General features: G+C 41.3%; 1 long non-coding RNA gene across 1 annotated transcript; it reads right to left on the bottom strand.

Annotated features, from left to right (window-relative positions):
- Positions 1-516: 516 nt before the first annotated feature.
- LOC134336802 (uncharacterized) lies at positions 517-4843 on the bottom strand. Its single transcript, XR_010015889.1, has 3 exons — positions 4736-4843; positions 1736-1946; positions 517-1100 (listed from the first exon to the last, which is right to left on the bottom strand). It is a non-coding gene; the product is annotated as an uncharacterized LOC134336802 (long non-coding RNA).
- Between the last annotated feature and the right edge of the window lie 832 nt (positions 4844-5675).

Raw genomic sequence — 5675 nt, 5'->3', positions numbered from 1 at the left:
TCCATGATTCAATTCTTGAGTCACAGATCCTATTCACCTGTCACTTGGTCTGAGCCATCACGGCCATAACCTTGGTAAACTTTTGCACCGTTCGTGGGCTCAGGTACTGAGGATGATCCTCCCTTGGGTATGGTGATACTGCTGATGTGCCTAGGGGGAGGATGGTCAGTACTCCTTCTCCAACATCCTGCACTGGTTGGCCCATACCCTCCATCTCTCTGAGCTTGGTTGCGTGGAGTCTGGTCTGTTCCCAGTCTCCGGGAGCTGGGGGCTAGTTGTCTGTCAGATATTTCTCTGCTAAGTCTAAAAAAACCAAAATACCTAGTGGATCTTAATCAGACACCTTCATTGCATGCAAGGAAAAAGTTCACCTTCATTCCCATCAGGGATGGTAGAAGACCTCCGATACACTGTTTTTCAAAGTGCTCCTTTTATGCATAAGACAGAAACAAGTTTGCTATTTCCAATGACCTCAGTCCTTCCAAAGCATTTGTTGTAGTCTGCTTGTCTCTGCTACTTCTTTATTTCTGCACGATGCTCAGTACATTGGGTAGTGACAGTTATGCATCCCTTTAGCAAGCACATTTCTTGCAGTCATGTAAATATATTGCAACATGTTAGTTTAGCACTGTTAGATCTCTGGAATTTTCTACTCTATTTTGTTGCATCAAATAGTTACAAAAAATACAAAGTTCAATACACATTTCCACATTCCCTCCTTTTTGTCATCCCCTGACAACTGAATTGACTTTATTACATACATGCTTCATATACATGAGGAGTAAAAATCTTTACATTATGTCTCCATCTAAATGTGCAATGTGCAATTTATAGTAATTTGTAATAACTTGTATATACAACAGGACAGTCAATATAGCAAAGAAATACTATTATATCAGCATGAATTAATCAGTCTGTTGGCCTGGTGGAAGAAGCTGTCCTGGAGCCTGTTGGTCCTGGCTTTTATGCTGCGGTACTGTTTCCTGGATGGTAGAAGCTGGAACAGTTCGTGGTTGGGGTGACTTGGGTCCCCAATGATCCTTCGGGCCCTTTTTACACACCTGTCTTTGTAAATGTCTTGAATAGTGGGAAGTTCACATCTACAGATTTACAAAATGAATTATATCTTTAAGGATATAATGATTCAGCTCTCAGGAATTTTTAATTACCCCTTTACTCCATCCATTACCAATGAGTCCCAAAACCCGAATATCCCCTCCTTTTCAGGTCTGCTACTGGGCACAAGAATCGTAATAGGATTATTGGCATTATTATTAAACCAATTGTTATTCCATAATGTAAAACAATAGTCCACCATGCTCCCAGTATCCCAAATGGCCACGGGCTTCCTGGGGTGGGGGGGGGGCTGCAGATTGTGGTACTGCACTCCCACTTTTCAAATTCAATCTGCTACCTCTTGGATAATGATCTGTCAAATGAATGATACTTTCAGATTCGTCTGGTATGTAGGTGCAACATTCTTGCCCAACTAAAGCACACATACCCCCTTTTACAGCTAATCTAAATTCTAGGTCCATTTGGTTTAGCAGAGCTACAGTTCGTACTGCCACTAACTCTGCCAATGTTTCAGAAATTGCCTGTTGTGCCTCATCAAGGGAGTCATTCTGTGTCGTTTGCCAATTTCTCAAGGGCGGAAGCCATGTTAATGAATTGTCGAGCAGCTTTTCCCATCCCACGTTGAGGGAAATTTTCAGCTTAAGTAATGTGCCATTACCTTCTTTTTATATGATGCTGGTTATGTCCCAAATCCTACATGTGATACATGAAGGTTACGCATATCCCAAATAACAGCAGCCCTTCCAACTCCAAGGAAGCCATGGGAAAGCTTGGTCACCACATGTCCAGTATGTGCTGTTACGTACCCAGTAACTGGGTTGCCAAACCAGCAGAAATGGATCACTCAGTTGGAGTCTGGATTACTAGAACTAAGAAAGTTTTATTAAAGAAACAAGCAACACAGTACTCTAATCAAAAAGGATAATAAGTGCAACAGTTCAGCAATGATAAACACACATGTACACAGAATTAAGATAACAAGATTAATCAAGCTCTATCGTTGTCTAGGGGTAAATGACCAGTTTCAAAGTGACGCAAAGTTCAGTCCAATTTAGTTCAGTTCGCAGTAATCGTTGCCGTGGCGATGGACAATGTGGGGGGAAGGAGAGAGAGAACAAGAACGAATGATCATTCAAAAACGGCTTCCACACACAGACCTGCGATATTGCTCACAAGCAGCTTTCGGGCGAGTCCCTTGTGATGTCACCTGAGGTCACCGACTGTGACCCCTCCTCCAGATGTGGTCGATCCTTTGCAGTGAACCTGGCACCCAAGCAAGGGCGGACACACACCGGGTTCCCGCTGATCGTACCTTTCCACCCTGTGCATCTAAGGCTTGGTTCCTCAACCAGCCTTCCAAACGACTCCCGCTGACTTGCGGGGGGGGCACCGCTTCCAGGGTCTCGTTACCTCGTGGTGTCGTGTGTGTCCTGCCTTAGCGAACCTGTCCCTTTTTATCCCCCTGCTGGGGTATCGCCTGTCCATCACTTCAAACAGTTCAGGGTTCAAAGGGGGAGCCGCTCTAGACAGCTCTCTCTCCCGTCCCTTCATTACACATCTCCAAATGCTGCTCCATTGTCTTCCTTATCTCTCTCTCTCCCGAAGACAGGTGGCAGACCAACTGCTGATCACACAGGACAGCTAACATCTATCTGTATTCTTGTCAATTGCCATTTAATGCTGAAGACTTTTACCAGTCATCCATTCAGTACTTTGATTACCACGCTTACTGCAACCCATGATCTGACTTCCATTTTCCCTTTTACACCAGCACTGAACAACTGGCTGCGGGATAATATGCAATCTAAGAGTTTTTATTTTAGTCAAATTATATTTGGAGAACCATCAACCCTTGAAACATTTATTCCATGCAGAATTAGCCCCACCAATATTATCCAGTGATCCCTTTGGTTGGTTCCCCTCGTTGCTTCATAAATGGTCTGGGGATGTTGGGGCAATCTGAAAAATTCTACTGCTAAGGATAAGTTGTTTTCCAAAGAGCAGAGATGAATGATGACTCATAAGGGAGTTGTAAGTTTCTGTCTCTTCCTTATTAAATGGTATCAGTAGAAGGGGTGAACCATTGCTGTATGTATTGGGATCGCCATACAGACCCAGCATCTTGATACATTAGTTCTGTTGGTATATTCATACACTTTGTGTAAAAAGGTACTCTGGGCCTTTTCCTCTGTTAGGAAGAAGGTAACCACCATCACCAATATAGCTAACTGCTTCATCATGGTGACATGTCATCAGGCACCTTATTACAATGAGAAGCCTGGATCTAGGTTGGATTCACTCTTACCTTGAAGATAACCAACAGCACCTGAAAAAGCCCCTCAAAGTGGGGTTCCAGAGAGTTCTTTTTTTAAAATGTCCATACCACTACATGGTCTCCATGCTCAATATTGAGGTATTTAATGTCTGCCATAGCTTGCTGGGCTTCTTTCACTTGTTGATAATGTAACGCCCTGGGAAAAGTTTCACTGCTAACGTCATTGTCTTTCTGTAGCAGCAGTGTTTGGGTTATGGTTAGAGATAATGGGTGCTTTGGAATATGAGCCATCCAATTAGGGCAGCAGGTTCTTTGTGTTGTGGGTCGGACACCAGTGTGAACTGGAGTCCTTTGGTTGGTGGGAGAGGAAGAGAGAAGATGCTGGAGAGAACCAGTCATAGGATTTGACCCGGTGGAGGACGGTGATTCGATGGAGCAAGGTGCTGAGATCGTCTGAGGATCAGTGAATATGAATTCTGGGAAGAGTTGAGCTCCAACTTGTGCACATCTGACTGTTTAATTATAAAGGGCCATTTTTATTTTTTTTCTTTCTTTTCTTTACTATCTCTTTAGTTAAGTTAAAATTCATAAATGTAATTCCTTTAATTGTATGCAGTGTGCTGTCCGTTATTTCTTGGCACTAAGTTGTAACCGGGTAGCAAATTACACAGCACCCACACAAACTGGAGTTGGGGGTGGGAGAGCGGTCCCAATCTCATGGGTAGGCGGAACCAGAGAGTGTATTCCCTAGACTTGCACAGCCAAGGAAACATGCAGGGTTTCAATGATATTTAGTAGAGCTCTTTGTTAAGGCCTTACAATAATTCAGCATATTCTCATCCAGGTTATATACATCCAATTGCTTAATCTCTGGTGATGCATCAGCTGGCAAGCGCAAATGTCTGCCCATGATAATTTCATGTGGGGTCAGGCCCATAATTCAATTGGCAGTAGCTCAAATAGTCATCAGAGCCAGAGGTAATACCTGCTTTCACCTTAACCTTGTTTCTTCATACAATGTTCCCAAGTTTATTCTTAATTATTCCACTCATCCTTTCTACTAAACCTGCTGACTGAGGATTGTAGCTGCAATAAAAATGCTGATCTACCTGTAAACCTTTACAAACAGTACTTCATTAATTACCCTACTAGTACTATTGTCATTGGATAGTACGTTAAAGGTCTCAAGCAACATCTTTTATGTTCTATAAAATAAAAGTCTTATCGGTGAAGAACTTTTAGAATTGCTCCCAAATATATTCTATTCTTTCCTAAATTGGTAATTTCAAACTCCCAATTTAATTACATACCAATAAGTAATGTCCATTTCCCCCAGAAATGTGAGGATCTGGTATCCGAAAAACAGATTTCCAGTTTACTTACCTCAGATTTCACTTGGCCAGTGTGGAATCAGGGTTTCTCTAAAGACCAACTCCATGGAAAAAAATAAAGAAATACAAAAAAAAATAGACAAGACAAAACAAAATCCCCATGTTCATATGGCTCTTCCTTGTAAGTAACTGCAAAACTTAGAATAAACAATTAATTCTCATCATAAAAATGTTACCAAGGAAGCGGAAAAAGCTGTTACATGGGAACCTGGCACGTGAACACATTTTAAACCACAAAAGTGAACTCACTTCAGAATAAAATATTTCACTTTAGTCTTAAGCACATGATTAATTTGAACTTCCCAATATCGATTGAGCAGCACAAAACAAAATTTGCTGTCTCTCTCTCTCTCGCAGACACACACTCCCCCCTCTACAGTTTATTCATATTGTGACCACACTTCACAGAAAAGATGCAAACCATTCTAACTTTAAACTATTTCGGAAAATCTCTTGTTCCTAACAGTTAAACTGTTAGCAAAATATTTAGTTACAATCAGATAAAATGAAGTTTTTTTTTAATACTTTAAACAAGGAAATGTTGGAAGTTGTTCATCATGCATAAGTAAACATTTATCAAGTTTAAAGCATGACATCCCCTAATTAGACAAAATTATAACCCTTTCTGACCCTTCCATAACTCCAATCTCTGATCCTTGTTAGGATTCAGATTATATGAACTGTTTGCTGTATAGTTCCCATTTTCTTTCTAGATTCATTGGTGCCATGAGACGTTAATGTTCTTAATCATCTACAAACGATTTGTATTTGTGGGTTCTGGCTCTAAATGATCATGATCTAATGTTAATCCATGTTCACCTTCAAACACCACCCACAGATGGGATGCAAATGCAATGGGTGTCCTCCTTTCTTCTGGTAATATTTGGCTAGTGCATCTACCAAGTCTTCCCTGTTAACTCCCACAACAATCA

The sequence above is a fragment of the Mobula hypostoma genome, chromosome 2 (assembly GCF_963921235.1).
Source record: "Mobula hypostoma chromosome 2, sMobHyp1.1, whole genome shotgun sequence".
Lineage (NCBI taxonomy): Eukaryota > Metazoa > Chordata > Chondrichthyes > Myliobatiformes > Myliobatidae > Mobula > Mobula hypostoma.
This window is presented reverse-complemented; position numbering and strand designations above follow the sequence as displayed.